General features: G+C 47.6%; 2 protein-coding genes across 4 annotated transcripts in view; one reads left to right on the top strand and one right to left on the bottom strand.

Annotated features, from left to right (window-relative positions):
* The window catches only part of LOC138516197 (uncharacterized), a 453,476-nt gene that overhangs the window by 112,485 nt on the left and 322,776 nt on the right, over positions 1-18,215 (bottom strand). The window lies entirely within an intron of this gene.
* Positions 1-18,215, top strand: part of BBS12 (Bardet-Biedl syndrome 12) — a 386,191-nt gene that overhangs the window by 362,297 nt on the left and 5,679 nt on the right. The gene's annotated exons all lie outside the window — the stretch shown is intronic.

Here is an 18,215-nt window from a genome sequence, read left to right as displayed (position 1 = left end):
GAGATAATGCCGTATGAGACATTGCATCTATGCCTATAGGAAGGAGGGGTCCTTGTTTGGTCACACAAAGGTTTCACTTTAGGAGCGTTATATGTATACCTTTTGCTTATTAGAAACGGGCTACATCGTTGGGTATACACAGGCCTTGGAAATGTGCTGAAATCGGGCTAGACCTGCAGGTCAAGTAACATAGTATGCCTACTCAACCGAAGTGAAATGCATTAGACCTACGGCGACATGTGACAACAATTTACAATTGCTTTCTCTAAAACGGTGCATGTTATAAGCCACTTCATGTTTGACGCACTGCTGCAACCCTTAGGCCAGCCAAAAACACTGAAGCTTTTTATTTGTCATTTAATGCAAGCAAAGTTTATTTGCGGCAAATGTCAAATTTTTGAAACATTTCGGAATTTCACTATACTTGCCAGCAAATTTGAGCACCATGCAATAGTACTCGGCCTTCATAAAAGCATCTTGACTATGTGAGTGGTCTAGTAGATTTTGCGAGGACTCATAGAGTGTAATGCAGATAACTCAAGATAATGCAACTGATGTACATCTGTGATGAAGAGAAAACTACGAAATGCCCATGCTGCTGCAACTACGCTGCCTCTATTAAAGTGGATTAAAACTGAGGAATATGAAGCAGAAATGCAGGCCTTGTAAGACCATTTTCATTTTACACAATACTGCGTGTTTCCTAAAGCAACGTGCTTTAATAACACTAAGCTACAAAATGCAAGCAGTTGAACAAAGTGAAAAAAACACAAATTCCCTTCTACATTACTCAGAAGGTATTACTTTGAAAGAATCATTAACAGATGAGTGTTAAAAAATAAAGTGATCAGGACTCATCCCAGTTGCTTCTTTCAAGGAACTGTGTGGATTGCTAAAGTGAAGAGTGGATTTGAAAGCTTCTGTTTGCGGAGGTGTCATTAGTGAACTCCACGATTTATGGTGGTGCTGCCATAAATAGCCTGAGTAAGTGGTACGCGAGGAATTAATAGGGCTGTATTGACACAATTTCTGTGCGTTAAAAAAAGGCCTAAGCACATTATCTGGAGGGTTGGGTACACCACACAGATCACAGTGAGAAGATAAGACTACAAGAGTGTGTAAAAAGCTATAAAAGAGAAAAACCCCACCGGGCAACCTGTGTTGGCCAAAGACGAACTGTCAAACATCCTTGAAAGGAATAGAAGAAAGGGAAATATGGGTGCAATTGCACCCCAAGAGAGGAATATGAGAAGCCAAAGAGAACTGAATGAACTGTTGCAAGAAATAGCAAACGAGGATTCCAATATGGCTGCCGGACCGTGAAGATGCCCACCTCTGGTCCTCTGTGTGGGTTCAACTCGAAAGGAGTTCATAGCAGAGCATAATGTCGAATTACAGACACAAAGGAAGAAGCGTAAACTTATGAGTCATAAGTGTTTTCGGTAGCCGTCATATGAGCGGGACACCCCGATTCCGACTCCCGGGCACAGAGCACCGCTGAGACGGAAGGCGATCCGGATCACAGGTGCCCAGAGTAAGTGAGTGACGGAACAGAGGCCGGGACCTGAAGCGCTTCGACTCACCCACACAGTGTGGTGAGATGCGAAGACGTGACCCCCCCCACCCCCAACCCCCTACCAACAAGGAAGCGGAGCCGGCCCTAAATCCCAGCAGCGACCCGGAAGCCCGGAGCCCCGTGAACACCCAAGCGGGGACGGTATTGTGCCTGCACCTCGGAGGTACCGAAGCTCCCGCGGAATGTTCCTGCTCCATAAACATCCGGACACTCAACCAGCCCGGGGGGCAAGGAAGAACGCTTAAGTGAGAATCTGCTTCGAACCAAGCAAAGGAGCGGATCAGGAGCTGGCCCAGGCCCAGCAGCGCGCCCGGAGACTCGCTAGGTGCATTAAGGTGAGGAAATCCGCCCCCGTACCTATAACAGACAAACTTGGCCCACTCAGGTGGGGGGAGGGTACAGGCAGCAGAATGCCGGCCTCCTCCCTGGAGTGGGTCTCGGAACAGGGGAAAGGCTACGGGCCTCGAACGACCGGGAGCACAGGGGAGGAGAATTCCGGCACGCACCCAGCAATAGAGGGGCCACGAAATAAGGAGTTAACGGTGCCACAAAGGCGCTAGATGTAAGCACTGGGCAACACAAGCCAGAGGGGACTGACGTGCAGAGGGTCGACAGGGGCCAGGCTGCAAGCTGCAGAATCTGCCCCATAGCAGGGCACCGCTGGAGCGGAGGAGGTGGCTCCGCCCTGACTCTCGTCAACAGCTGAAGTAAAGAGGCAAGGGCCAGTACGGTTCCCTAACCCTCTCCTGAGGGGCCTGAAAAATCAAACTGAAAGCAACCACACGGCTATACGGAGGCAGGTAACTGGTGAGCTGACCCATTGATGCAAGTTGTAGCAGAATAGGGCACGATAACCTGCTCCACCGCCTCACGCTACAAAGCAACCATTTGTTGAGGATGCCCATTGTTTACCAACTGCACAGAGAGGCGAGACTTTACTGGGGTACCAAGTCCTGGTGGGGAGTCTAGAGACTGGTGGCCGAACACAAGGACAAACCCTCGAGGAAGGGTGCGCCATAGAGCAGTAACTTGGCCAACAAACTATACGCGTGCCCGCAGAGGAGAGTAGCTACCAGGAGCCCAGGAGTCTGCATGGCACCGACCTACCTACAACGCATCGGGACACGGGACCGGCCCACAGGCGGTCGTGGTGTACAAAGTGACGGAGTGAAGCTCCTGCCCCGTACCCAATAAAACGAAGGAGGGACAGGTTCTGACACAGGACAGACACACAGCAACGATGTGGGGCATGAGGTCCCTGAGATAAGGAGGCCCACATGTGCCTGGCGTCCAAGGACAGTTCGCAGCGCAACAGCCCACGTGGATATAAGCTCTGAATCAACCATTACTCATGGTCATCGGAGGGCGGGGGGGGGGGGAGTTACCTCGATTCCTGGAGCAAGATCTAAAACTGCTCCACCCAGATCTAGGACCCTAGTTGGGCGCCAAGAAGGTCAATTAGAAAGGTGCTAGAATCTCAGGCAACAGACGGAACACTTACCAGCCACACCAGCACAGAGTACAACCGCCGCAACAGATGCCACAAACTCTCCCACAATGGCCATGGATAAGGAGATACTTTTGAACTGTTTAAAAGAAATGGAAGCCAGGCTTAAAATCACCTTTCAAACCCAAATGGGACAAATGAAGGGGGAACTGAAATCCACCCTCCAGGAGATGCGAAAGGAGGTGAATGAGCTGGGGGACAGAGTGGACACAGTCGAAAACGGCTTATCAAGAATGGCGGAAGACGTAAATCAATACAGTATCCTGCTGGACCAAGTGGCTAGAGCCACGAACAATCTAGAACTCCAAGCCGAAGATCTCGAAAACCGGTCACACAGGTACAACATCAGGGTCAAAGGCCTGGCGTAATCGGTAACGAACGGCGACCTAAGAGCTACCATGCAACAATGCTTCAGCAACCTGCTAAACGATATTCAACCCTATAAGATTGAATTTGACAGGCTCCACAGGATGGGGCCCAAAAGAAATGACCCAGGGGCAAGACCCAGATATTTGTTGGTAGCTATGACCTCCTACGGTCTGAAAGAGGAAATCCTGAGGGCTGCAAGATCGCATACGGACCTGACGATCAATAGAAGTCGCATACATCTTTATCAGGACTTGGCCCTAAAGGCGCTTCACAAATGAATGCTAACGCAGCCAGTCACAAAAGCCCTGCAAGCCAAACACATAAGATGGGCCTACCCATTCGGGCTGTCTTTCACCTGGGAAGGCAAAACAAGAAGAATCAGCACCTGTGAGGAGGGTCTGGCACTGTTGCACATGGATTAGGACCAGAACCAGGCAAAAGCCAGGCCAACTCGGGACGCCTTCAATAATAAGGACAACCCATGGGAATGGTCTACGCAAAGGAGAAGGAAAACGAACCGCAAGTCAAAACTAATGGGCCCCTACAAACACCAAGACTGAGTAAGAAGGTGGAACACAGACTCCTGCAAAGGCCAGAAAACTGTGGAAAACTAAATGCAGCATTCTAACTTGCTTGCTCATAAGCAGAGAGACCCAACAGAAATGGACCAGCGCGGAGGTTGGAGGAGTTCCCATCAAGGAATCTAACTCGGGATATGGGAATGTCCTGGCACAAGAACCTGGTGACCCAACGGCTGGGGATACTACCCGGGGAGGGTGGGAGGGGAGAGGGAGGATCAATATGATTCCTGGCCACATAGTAACTCAGGGGGGGGGCGGGGAATTTGGGGCGGGGGGGGTGGGAGAGCAGCATGGGAAGGGGTTGGGGGTTGGGGGATGGGGGTAGTGGGAAACGGGGGGTAAGGCTTTTGGCTCCATGGCCATGGTACATGCGGAGGGGAGGACAAGAAGACTTGGAAGCCTGCAGAGGGAAACGGAACAATGGAGGGGACAGCAACAGTGGGCCAATTCGCAATGGCAGAAACAACAATAATGTCCCTTAATGTGCAGGGACTGAACTCGCCAGCAAAAAGATGCGCCATCCTGGGCAGAATGGCAGCTATGCAAACGGCTATAGGAATTCTACAGGAGACACATCTTCTCCCGGTCGATGAGAAAAGGATGGCACATAGGTCATTCCCTCACCAATTCTTTGCCTCAAGCGATAAAAAGTCCAAGGGAGTGGCCATTCTGTTTCAACGCGATTTTACAGTTTAAAAAACTACAATTAATCAGAGATCCCAAGGGGAGGTATCTGGGAGTCAAAGGAAGGATCAAGGGACAACTCTTCACGATAGTAGCAATATATGTTCCCAACGAGAAGCAAGACACATACATAACTGGAATATTACAAATACTGGGGGGATGGTGTGAGGGGCAGGTAATCGTGGGGCGGGGATTTCAACTGTGTGATGGACCTGTCCCTTGACAAAATGCTCTCACTCACAAACACAGACCAGAGAAACAGGCAAGCACTCTGGGAAAACTCTTTAGAGACTTGCGGGGTAATTGAAACCTGGCTGTTTTCTCGGGACGAAATCGGGGAATACACACACTATTTGGCAGTACAAAGAGGTTATCCCAGGATCGTTCTGATCCTGATCTCAGCTTCCCTGATTCCCAAGGTCACGAAGGTTGAGATAGGCCTTCAATATCTCTCTGATCATACGCCAGTGCTGTTGAGTATGGAGACAACCGGGGAGGGAGGTAGGCATCGCCCACACTGGAGATAGCACTCAGAGCACATATGGAGGGAGCCATAAACAACTACTTTAAGGAAAACGATACCGGGGAGACAGACTGGAGGGTAATCTGCGATGCGGGGAAAGCGGTAATCCGCTTCAAATTTACCTCGCAAGCGACTGCATATAACGGGGAGAGGGCCCTCATCACACAGAAGCTAAAGGGGCTACTAAAAGAGGCGTAGAACCAACATAAATCCCGCCAAACACACAGGATGTTACAGGAGATGAGGAAAATTAGAGCGCAATTGAAAAACCACACCACAGATAGGGTGGTCCAGACTCTACTGAGCACCAAACAATCATACTATATTAATGGGGGAAAGGCAAACAAGTTCCTTGCGGCTAAACTAGAGAAACAAAAAACTCGTAATTACATTGCTCGACTCGGGGATAGGCAAGGGGAAACACCTACTGCAGAAAGGGAGAAGCTAGAAACAATGGTCCAATTCCACAAGGACCTGTTAAAACCGGAGCCCCTTGAACATGCAAACCAGAAAGCCTACTTGGCAGCTATGAAACTTCCTCGGATCACAGAACGGGATAGGGAGATAGTGGGGGGAGAAATAACAGCCCAGGAGATAAGCGATGCAATACAGGCACTCCCAACAAACAAAACTCCAGGTCCGGATGGGCTAGGTGGCGGGTATTATAAAACATTCCACACACAACTGCTATCACCTCTCACACTTCTCTTTAACACCATTGGGGAGAAAAGGTCAGACTCGTCTGATATGGGGAAATCCAACAACCATTCTACTGTTGAAACCGGGCAAAGATCCCTCTGAATGCTGCAGCTACTGCCCTATAGCGCTTTTAAACACAGATGCAAAATTATGCGCTAAAATATTGGCGACCAGGCTGACGAAGGTTCTCCCCCGGATTATACACGAAGACCAGGCAGGTTTCGTCAGAGGTAGGTACACACAAGATAATATAAGGCGGGTGATCGACGTCATCGAGATGGGGACAAGAACGAACCAGCGGTTCTCAATTGTGGCGCTGGACGCCAGAAGGGCCTTTGATAGCCTAGATTGGGGATATCTAAAGCTAGTCTTGGAGGGGTTTGGATGTGGACCAGCTTTTGTTAAAATGGTGCTGGCAAACTTCCAGCTCCCCTATGCCCCCTATCTCTGCTTATTTTTGCTATGGCAATGGAGCCCTTTGCAGTGGAAGTCGGGAGGGACCTGGGAAGAAGGGGAGTGAAAGGACGGAACACGACGCACAAAATAGCCTTCTACGCGGACGATATAATGCTCTTTATGAAGGACACCGCAACCGCGATGCCTAGAGTAATCTGGAAACTCCAGGAGTTTGCCAGAATCTCCGGGTTTACCGTAAATTACTCCAAGTCTAAAGCATTAAATACAACAGAAGGTAGGGAGGGTGATCATAGCCCTAAAGAATGTGTACCCCCCTAGTATGGGAAAAAGATGCATTAGAATATCTGGGTATAAAACTAACAAGGGACCCGGGGAGCCTGTATAGAGCTAATGTTATACCTCCCTGGAAGCAATTGCAAGAGGATTTGAACAGATGGGAGACCCAGGAACTGTCATGGTTCGTGAGAATATCGTGGCACTAAAGATGACCCTCCTCCCCCCGCTTATTTATGTGTCCGGGGCGGTCCCAACTGAGATACCACCTAGCGCAATTCAGGAATTACAAAAAGCTATATACACCTTCATTTGGCAAACAAAGAGACCCAGGATCCAAAGAAGGATCCTGACTCGTCCACCCCTTCTTGGGGATTTGGGGGGTCCCAGACATCGGGAGATAAATTTTGGTGGCCCAATTAGCCCTGATGTTCAAATGGAGGGGGCACTTAGAATGGTTGGGGTGGGCTGGAACAAGTGGCCATGACAATCCCTCTGAAAGTACTACAATCCGTCTCCAGGGGAGCCTGGGACAGAGGTGGTAATTTATTGGAAGCCACCAGGGCAGCATAACGCAATTGGGATAAAGCCCTGGGCATGAAGAACACGCGCAGGGGACTGGGTCTATTCTCACGTCTGGCGTGCAATGCAGTTTTCACCCCGGGACTACAGCAGAAATTCTGGGAGGGATGGTTCGGAGGGGACAAGCTGACCTTAAAAGACATGTACTAAGAGGGAGCTCCCTTATCTTTCATTGAATGTAAGGAAATAATTTGGCCATGGGGAAAAAAGAAAGATATAAGTATACACAAGTAAGGCACTGGATCTCCCATCCATTGGTGAAAAGGGCAGGAACCAGACCCCCGACAGGGTTAGAATTAATCATGCAGGAGGGCTCCAGTTTGAAGGGGATAACGACTATACAGACTGTGGACAATGCACAAATAGAAGGCAAACTATCGCACAGGGCAATTGGTAGAAGGAGATGGGTGAAGTACTCCGGTATGAAGAATGGAGGCGAATATGGCTGAGGGCACACAAGTCATCCAAGTGTACAGAAATTAAATAGTCAACATACAAGTTAGTCTTTTGATGGTATATGTCCCCCAACCGGCTACACAATATCAATGGAAACTACTCCCCCCCCCCCCCCCCCCCCCCGACTGCTGGAGGCAATGTGGCGAGAGGGGGGACCTTTACCATATATGGTGGACATGCCCGAAGACAGTACTATACTGGAAGGAAATATTGGGACATATAAAGGAGATAACAGGAACAGAACTACCGATGTCACCCAAAGTAATTTTACTGGGAGCAGTTGCAGAGGGTATTTACCCGGCCTCTGGGAATAAAGCCGCCTTGATCACACACCTACTGTCGGCAGCAAGAATGACATTCGCCCAGAGGTGGAAGACTGAAGAAGGCCCAACTGCGCCTTGGTGTTGGGTTTAGGTCTGGGGGGTGATGGCCATGGAGAAGGTAAGTGCCCTAAAGGTGGGGAAATATTTGAAATTTATATCGGAACCCTTCCAAGACTTTGTAGAAGAAAGAGAAGCATACTTTTACAGGCCACAGATCCTTAAAAACGTTCAAGTACGTTAAGGACTACAAGGGTCATAGTCTGACGGACACAGAGCCAAAAGGGATGCAAAGCCGGGGCCTGTGGCATTGGGGATCCGGGAGGGAACGGAGGGGCGTGGGGACAGTAGGAGTTAATTGTTAAAACCTTTGAAGGCACCCATTTCACTTGTCCCAAGGGGTAAGCCAACCTAACCGCACACGAGTCAGGCGGGATTGCGTTTGCTTTGACTTACATATTTGTACCATGTATAGCCTTCGTTGAATAAATAAAAATGGTTAAAAAAGAAATGGCAACAAACTATTTGAAGATCAAATTTTGAAGTTACATTGCTGAAAAGCAATCCCAGGAGAAGGGAGTCATTCTCCTGCTCTTTAGTTAGTTGGTATGTATAAGTGGTAGGCACAGAGTAGTTTAGTTTGGATGGGGCACAGACTTTTCCTTTGGGCTTGAGACCAGATGACTAGCACCCTGTTTAGTTTTGTATGGTAGGGAAACCCTTAGACTAGGGAACGTTGGGGCATATTTCATATAATTTCTAATAAATCTCCTTTGAAATGGTAAATGCTGGTTTGTCTCCTCATTCAGCACTGCCGCAAATTCCACATGCTAGTTTTATGTTCAACACACTTTAGTCAGTTGCCTAGCTTCAAATCAATTAATTGCTGAATTTTCCTATTTTGTGGCATTGCTTTCACTTCCTAAGTACAGTTTACAAACCATAACATTCTCCTTTTAACATCAAATAAAATCAAAACATTTCTTAGGGAGGGGTCGTGGCCTTGCTGGTGGCTAATGGAGGTCTAACCCTGTGGCCGGAAGCCCTGCAATGCTTACCAGCCTGCTGCAAGCCTTCTAAGCCATCATCCTTGACCGCACTATATAGAATACAGCATCAGAAGATGCTGCTCAAGTGATGCCGGCCTCAGAAAACCTGTAGAGTCTCTCATTCTTCCAAATTTCGCCCCGACCTGCTCGGCGGCCAAGCCTACAACAGTGAACAAAATGGCAGCCGCAATTCAGCACGGCGGCCGTCGCGAGCGCTGATGGCGTCGGAGTGAGGGACACAGCTAAATGGCCCAGGAAGTCCTGGCCACACCAGAGGTGCGCCCAGATGCCGCAGCGGTGCCTGCCCCCCTGGAGAGCAGAGTAGCTAAGTGCCTGGGAACAGACCAGGTCTGCCGGTACCTACGACAGCACAGCAGGTACCCTGGGCACGTTGCGAATGTTCGGCACCGGGATGCGAAGGAGTTTGCTGTCCCTCATCCCTCCTATTTGAAGCAAGCGTTGCCCTGGCGCACCGACACACAATCAGTCTATTCTGACTGATTAGGAGGCAGGTGGGATATGTAGGGCAATGGCACAGGGACACCAAAGATACAGGCTTTCTAAACAGCCAACCAGAGTGGAAGTGCGAGTTACGAGAGGTGGTGAAAACAGCAAAAGGCACTCGGAGCATTAAGAACCATGTACTATGAACTGGCTTTATTGGGACTTTTGCTCTGGGATCTAGTGGAGCTGGCACACCTTAATTGTTTTGTGCTGTGGGTAACCTGGGACATACGAGCCTGTCCACCCTGGACAGTGGAGTTACTGACCACCAACCTACTTAGTGATGGACCTGGGAGTAATGAGCCTGGCGGCTCAAGCATTCTTGTAAATCCCAGCTAGCAGAGAGTGGTGACCAGTGGAAACTTGCATGGGACCCGAGGACGAATAGTGTGTGAAACAATCCAGCTGTCAAGGATAAACAGCGTTGTGGGTTACCCAGTGGGTGCTGGGTACATGTGAAACTACTTTGAGCACTCCCCTATAGTGGAAAGCTTTGAACTACATAACCAGAGCTAAAATCAGTTGAGAATCCCTTCCACCCCACCCAGACAGTGCTCTTTACGACCCTTACTAGACAAACTCATCTATGGGCAGTATGAAGTCAGGTAAAGCTAGGAGGAAACGAATCCATCAGAGACATGCTCCAACATCCAAAACCACCACCAGAGCTATCACCGGCACTAGAGGAGGAAGCCCAGCCTGCCATAAAGTTGACATCCTGCGCCTGTTTCAGTCCCTGCAAAAGGAGATGGCCTTGACGGCAAAAGATTTAAAGAGCTCTTTTCATGAACTGTCTCGCACTGTACAGCAAAATGAGTCTAAATTAGATGACCTGGAATCTGCCCTCTGTGAACAAACACGTTCTCATGACCAGCTCGAGCAAAGGATGGCAGTACTGGAATCTTACTGACGTATAGCGGAAGAAAAACAGGAGGATGCCGAAAATTGCTCTCACAGGAATAACGTGTGCATCAGAGGAATACCGAGAGACGTCCGAGACCACGACCTGGAAAAGTATGTCCAAGCTTTGTTCCAGGAGATACTCTGAGATGAGACGGCTGATCTCACGTTGGACCGCACACATGGGGTGTTCTCCGATTTTCAGATGAGACAAAAATCTGCTCCCGGATATCCTGGTACAGGTTAACTTTTTCAAAACCAAAGACCTAATCTTCCAAAAGGCTATATTGATGGGTGACCTACTGTTCCAGGGATCAGCCCTTCTGCTGTTTCAAGATCTTTCCCAAGGGACAATACGACGACGCAGGCTAATGAGGCCGCTGACCAGTTTGCTCTCAGAAAAAGGGGATCAATTTAAGTGGGGCTATCCATTCTGAATAATGTTCCAGATAGATGGGTCCCAGCATCAATTTATATCTCTCAAGGCAGTGGTGGAAACCCTAGAGATCCCTGTGGCGGACATCCACTTGCCAGATGATCATGCCTCCGAGACTTCTGCAGCCCAATGGTCACAATCAAAGTCAAGGAAGAGTAGATGCTGAGAACGTAGGAGGCCCTCTATGGACAAAAGAGAAAGGAGCAGAGATATAGAGGCTCCAGACTGAAAAGCGAGGTTGGTGGTCTAAGTCAATTTAGCTCCTGTAAGAGCCCCATGGAGAACTTGGGTGTTTGAACACTTTTGAACTATGATGCTAAGTAGCTAGGTGCCAATGAAAGTATTTGTAAAAGCTGCAGCAGGCTGTTTATTTTGCAGTCATTTATACTCATAGGGGCATTAGGAGTATGTGCCCTTTTTCAAGCAAATTGCTTGATGTTGACCCCACACAGGGTTATTCTATTTTTGGTTTTCTTTTTGGTGTTTTGTTATACATCCAGTATTGTCATGGGAGGTGTTATTTGGCTGAGAGCTGTAACATTATACGATACCCTCATGAGGGAGGTGGGTATTGTGGGACTGAAATGCTAAGTTGGCTCATTTCTGAAGGGGAGGACCCTGGGTGGCGGGCCAGACTGCCAGCGGTATTAGAGACTCAACTAAACCACCACAATGTCTGATTAAAAAAAAATGGTCTCCATAAATTCCCTGGGGCTAAACTCCCCCAAGGAAAAGGAAAGGGGTTCTCACAAAATGAATAGAGCTCAAGGTAGACGCTGCCCTGCTTCAACAGACCCATCTGTTGCAACAGGACAGGGACGAGATGAGACTGAGATCACAGTGGTTCCTGCATGAGTACTTTGTTTCCTCAGCAATTAAAGTGGGAATAGCCATCTTAATAGTTTAAGCCTCTACATTTTGAACAAGTGAAGGTGGTAAGGGACACCCTGGGCAGATATATAGGGTTCATTTTGTGCATAGCTGGTGGAGCCCTCAGGGTGGTGTCGGTGTATGGTCCCAATCAACATCAGGATCAGTTATATACCCATTTGTTCCTCAAACAGCACAATTCCAACAAGGAGAGCTAGTAATGGGAGGGGATTTTAATTTACTGCTTGATGGTAGCTTGTACAGGTCTGGCTCTGAGTGTTTTCCACTGAGATGACAAGAGCAGCTCCACTCAAATGGGCCATGGCCGACATGAGCCTGATTGATGCATGGCAGAACCTTCATCCCTAACACTGGTACTATCCCACTTCTCACATGTGCATCGTACTTATTCCAGAATTGACTATTTCTTGGTGTCTCATTCTTTATTGATTGGGATTGCAGCAGCCACTAATAGAGGTAGTCCTGGTGTCAGACCACTCCCCTATCACGGTACACTTAGATGGTTATGATTTGGGAGGCCGAAAGTCCATGGGAAGGAGGTTGAACAATTTGTTACTTACATACCCAGTCATATGCTCTGGCATTGTGGAAAGGATCACAAAGTATTTTCAGGAGAATCTCACGGGGGCCGTGTCCATTTCAGGGAAACCCACTTTAAGAGGGGAACTGATTAGTATACCAGCGGCCCATAGAAACCTATGTCCACTCAGAGAGTCTGAGCTGAAGAGAGGGTGACCAAGTGGGAATCCCAATGCAAGCGAGATGGTGCTAGGAAAACGTATCATGAACTCAAAGTAGCCAGGGCCGAGATGAAGGCTCTGTGTGCAGGCGATAGCTCACATAAAGTGCTTCAGAGGAAACACTTCTACTTTAGCACATTCAATAAAGCGTCCTTGATGCTAGCCTACAAACTCAAAGCGCTGCAAAATAGCACTGTTATAGGGGCTTTGCAAGATAGTGGAGGGCTGCTACATACTATTGAACCTGAGAAAATATGAATTCTATCCCAATACTACTCTGACCTATTTGCAGTGGCCCCATCCGCTGGGCCACAACAAGAGGCGTTCATTCGAGAAGCCCGGCTTCCCCATGTTACAGATGAGAAGAGACAATCCCTAGATGCACCTATTACAACCGAGGAAGCAGCATACGCTATTCGATCCCTTCCGGGCAAGAAAGCACCAGGGCCTGATGGCTTTACGGCCATTTTCTATAAAGAATTCTCGGCAGTCATTTCTCCCCGTATGGCAGACCTGTTTAACTCCTTCGCTCGAACGGGTTCGACCACAACTTCTATGGGCGAATCGACCCTGACTCTGCTTGCTAAACCGGATGAAGATCCCACCTTGTGCTCATCCTTACGACCGACCGATCGCAATCCTCAACTACGACTCGAATCTACTCAAAGGTGTTGACCACGAGACTGGCCGCAATCCTACCAGAATTGATGACAGCAGACCAAACTGGGTTCATACCTGGATGCCAATCATATGACGGTATCTGACGTACAATTGATATTTCGGATTGGGTGCAAAAACATAAGCGAGCAATGGCTTTACTCTCAATTGATGCTGAGAAAGCGTTTAACTGCATTGATGGTCCTGGAGGGGTTCGGACTAGGCCCCTTTTTCTGCAAGTTTCTTATGGCCAACTTTGTATTACTGTCTACGAAGATTACAGTAAATGGGATTCTCTCCATATACACGCACTGGATTAGAGGAACTCGCCAGGGGTGTTCACTGTCCCCATTATTGTTCGCCTTGTCTATGGAACCCTTAGCCTGTATGGTATGTCTATCTGGAAATATTAAGGGGTTGGAAATAGCGGCCCACCAGCATAAACTAGCGTTGTACGCAGACAACCTCCTCTTTTATATGCAAGATTCCAGAGCTACGTTGCCACACATAGTGTCATTATTGGAATGATTCTGCGTGGTTGCAGGCTTTAATACTAATTTAACAAAGTCAACGATGCTTAATATTTCAGAGTCCCCAGGAGTGGGTGCACATTTGAAGGGAGCTCTTCACTCCTCATGGGCTTCATGGACCTTGAAATATTTGGGGATGAACTTGATAGCAAGGTATGCAGATCTTCATACGGCCAATAGTATACCACTTTTCGCTAAGGACAAACAGGATTTAGCAAGATGGGTGGGGAGTCTGAAATCTCCTGGTTTGGGAAGATAACAGCTGTCAAGATGACCCTATTACCACGCTTACTGTATGTAGTTCAGGCGTTGCCAATCTGGATACCGAGAACAGCATTTCGTTTTATATGGGCCCAAAAGAGGCCGAGGGTAGCTAGACGTACATTGATGGCATCTAAAGGGGCAGGGGGACTAGCTGTGCCAGACATCGAAAACTATCTATATGCGGACCAACTGACGCCGGTTCTGGAGAGTCAGAATGCGTCTCAGGCACAGGAAACTAAACACTGGGTGAATATTGACACAGCGTTATGCGAACTCCTTTACACAACATTTTGGGTTTCTCCAAAGGTCCTTAATAGAGGTGAGCAGGGTCTTTAAACCTCTAGAGCCACTTTAGAATATTGGGACAAAGCTGCGAGCAAATATGCAGTGATGACGTTTCCCTCCCATAGGACAGGTCTCTGGGACAAGGAGTTTCCCCCAGGGTTAGACACGGGCCGATTTATTTGCTGGAAAGAGGGGACAATCACCCTCTCACATTTGAAGAGTGCAGACAGCCGTACATGGTAGGGGAGAGGGATAGGTTTGAGTATTTACAACTTCACCACTGCGCAATTCAACCACAAGTGGCATCTCTGGGGAACCGCGAGACTACTCGTTTTGAATATTTGTATATTAGTGACCCTCTGAGAGCCAAGTTAGCAACTATTTACAAGGTGTTAAATGGATCCAGGTTTAAATTCCTGCATGCCTATATGTCCAGATAGGAAGAAGATGTAGGGAGACTTATAGATCTCACGTGGTTCAATATTTGGATGAGAGCCAACAAGACTTCTCAAGCTGTTCACTTCAGAGAAAATAGCTTTAAGCTATTGCGCCGATGGTACCTTACTCTGTAGCGTATGTATAAAATCACCCTGACTCTTCCCCCCTGCTGCTGGAGGTGCAGTGCACCCCCAGGTTCCTTTTTCTATATGTGGTGGGAATGCCCGCAAGTACAAACATTTTGGCAGGCAGTCGTCACCCAGATAAGAGAAATATGTGGGTTTGATTTGGAGATGGACCCTCTGGTTTTACTTCTGGGAAATGAAGACACACAAGGACACTACAAGTTAACAGCCAGAAGCTCCAGACTAATTACCTTTTTCCTGGTAGCAGCACGCTTAGTAATTGCACAACACTGGAAGTTACCAAATATGCCGGGTATAAAGGAATGGTGGGCCAGAATGTGGTATGACACTTCCATGTCCAAAATTGAGGCAGCAATACGGGTTGAAATGTCGGCATTTTTGGCAGATTGGGCCCCATTGGTCACATTTGTGAGTGACTCTGATAATCTTAACATTCACCACAAGCCCCACGAGATGCTTCTGTAGTAAGCGGAATAAGCCACTTTACCTGTGCCCCTGCATTAGACCTAATCTGTTAGGCAGAGTTTGTATGCAGTACCCTTTGGAACCACTGCACACAACTAAGACTACAGGTGTAAGCAAACCAACCTTTGGTAGAAGTCTGTGCTACACAGTTTTTGGTAGCGGAGCTGAGCAACCAGGCTTATCTCGAGAGGGGAATGTGAGCAGTAATGATGTTGCAGAGGTCTACTATCACAGGTGTTCAAATAGACTCTTACTCTCAAGGTTTCCTGGTTAAATACTTATTAATGTATTCAACAGTCAGTTATAAAACATTCACTAGAAGGCAGTTAATATTCTACACAAATATACTTCAGTACTATACTCATTAAGTTTCTGAGGCATTCAAACTACTTTGAAGGAGGATCAAAATCGCATTCAGAATACTTTGAAGGAGGGGCAAAAAGGAATAGCTTCAGAACATAAAAGGATTACAATTTCTTTTTTTTTTTTTTAAACTCTTTTTTTTTATTAGTGGTCCAGAAAACACAAAATAGTTGCAACTGCATCGTACAAATTGAAATCAACATGGTGCGGTAATAGAGAGAAACAACAGTACATATAACCTGAATCTTCCCAAGGTAGCGAGTCTAAACATCACTGTCATCATCCAAGATCATATCACAAAGAAACATTCTGAGAAGTCCCCAAATATCCTTAGGCCTGTACACCGAAGGGCGTGTGAGGACAAACTGCTCTTCAGCCTTGTTTACATAGACCAGCTCCCGGAGGAACTGCTTAACAGTGGGTGGCGCCGGATTTTTCCATTGTTGCAGAATACATTTTTTGGCCACTGCACATGTGACATTCAACAGTCTTCTGATATTTTCGGAGCACTTTCCTATATCTCCGAATAAGTATTTCTGTGGAGTCAATACCGGGGGGGATTTGTGTGATTTCTTCAAGTACATCCGCCACCTCCCTCCAGAACCCAGCTACCACCGGGCAGCTCCAATACATGTGGAACGAGCCAGCGTAGTCTGCTTTGCATTTGGGGCATTGACTCGGGAGTATCTGAAACAAACTTGGCTATCTTGGCCGGGGTGTAGTGCAATCTGTTAAGAATTTTAACCTGGATCACTCGTAGTCCAGCATTCAAGGAAACCTTCTTGGGCAGAGAGCAGTACCTGTCCCAAGTCTTATCGTCTATCGGGATCTGGAGATCTCTTTCCCATTTATCCCTGTTCAAATTGGCCGTGGGTGCGTGTGCCTGTACTATGGCATATAGGCTGGATACCCTCAAGCGGTCCCCGGCCGTGATAGGATTACAATTTCTTAGACAGTGCAGATACTTTGAGCTCACCATAAGAGTCAATTCAATTCAATAGGCTAGGCCAAAGTCAATGGGTTAAGTCTTGGATAGGATAAAACGGTTCTGGTAAGTAAACGGTTAAGTCTCTGTAGAAGTTCTTAGAAGTAGTTTGTAAAAAGAACTGTATGTTGGGTCACAAGCTGATTAGGCCTGCGAGTTACAAAAGTTTCAAGCACTTTCACCGCGAGAGGTAAGTACTCTGTCTCGTTTCACAGTACCTTACAAATGAAGTAAAATATGCAGCTGAAGACTTCTGTTCCTGGCAGATCTCCCTGTTCCTGAGCCTCAGTCATGGGGTCAAGAGGAAGGACGCCAGAGGACTCCTGCACTGGGACTGGTCACAAAGCTGACACTTGGCAAATCTTCCATTCCGGTAGCTGTAGTAAAGCACACAAACTGGTGTCCCTCTCCCTGGTTATACGGTTTCCTGCAGCACTCTGAGGAAATTCAACCAGCTCCGAGATAAGGTGTCCAGGTGACTTACTGTTGAGTTGATTGGTCCCACCAACTCAAAGGGAGAAGTCGTCCTTGAAGGGGCTTCTCTGTCAAGGTGAACTTGGCAATTCAGACCTGCAGCAGGGCTTCACCGGGCAAACCAACGGTCCAGCAGTTGCAGCAGCCGTCCTTTTTAAACTCATCTTTGGTTCTTTATTTTCTGTGGTCTACTCTGCCTTCCAAGCTAAGAGACTCTTCTTTTATTCAGTTCTCTCCCAGTCATTCTAGCCTAGCTGTCACTCACCCAGCAGGGTGGCTGTCCTTGCTGGACAGTCAGCCAGCCAATCATACCAGAGTGCATTTGGGTCTCATAGGATATTAAGCACAGGGAGTTTCAGGCACCGCCCTCACTTCCTGCCCACCCCCAGACACTCAGGCGCCAGAGGTGGTCTTCAGTCCTGAAGCCCGACAAAGGCGAATGAACAAAGGAACCAAACCTGGTTTGGCGCGCAGATCAAAACTCTAGAAGGACCTTTCCACAAAGAAATGGCAAAAAAGAAGACTGGGACCTGTTTAAACAAAGGGAGCTCAGACGCCATCTTGAAAAACATGGCTCCCACGATTTAACGCTACCGGTGTTCGCGGTCGGGAAAAATCAAAGTAGTTTGTTGTAAAACCACTGCCACCAGCCATTTCGAGAGGAAAGGGTAGCATTTGACTGCTACATGAGTATCTAGACACTGGGTGATGCTAAGTATCCCCTCCAGCACTGTGCTGGGTGTAGGAATTCAAAGAGACTAGTAAAGTTCATTTCACTTTACTTACTCTGGGAAGCAGTAGTTTATCCCAGAGAAGGTATTTAAACCTTGGAAAGCCTAAAAAAGTTTCCCGGTGTCACTGCACTCAGGGTGCTGTGTGACACAAATGAAAAGATGATGCCTATGGAGTTGGTTAGACTCCATAACCAAAGAAAATAAATGCAGAAAACAATTAGAATTAAAAAAGTTCAAAGTCCCAATGTTTAGCAAAAGAGCTGGAGCGCTCTAAGGTGGGAGCAATTGGCACATTTATGAGAATTCTTCCTAACATAATATACAAGCCATACCTCACTATATACTCATAAATAATATCTGTGGATGT

The sequence above is a fragment of the Ambystoma mexicanum genome, chromosome 6q (assembly GCF_040938575.1).
Source record: "Ambystoma mexicanum isolate Mex_15411 chromosome 6q, UKY_AmexF1_1, whole genome shotgun sequence".
Taxonomy (NCBI): domain Eukaryota; kingdom Metazoa; phylum Chordata; class Amphibia; order Caudata; family Ambystomatidae; genus Ambystoma; species Ambystoma mexicanum.
Note: the sequence above shows the minus strand (reverse complement) of the source record. Positions and strands in the feature narration are given on the sequence as shown.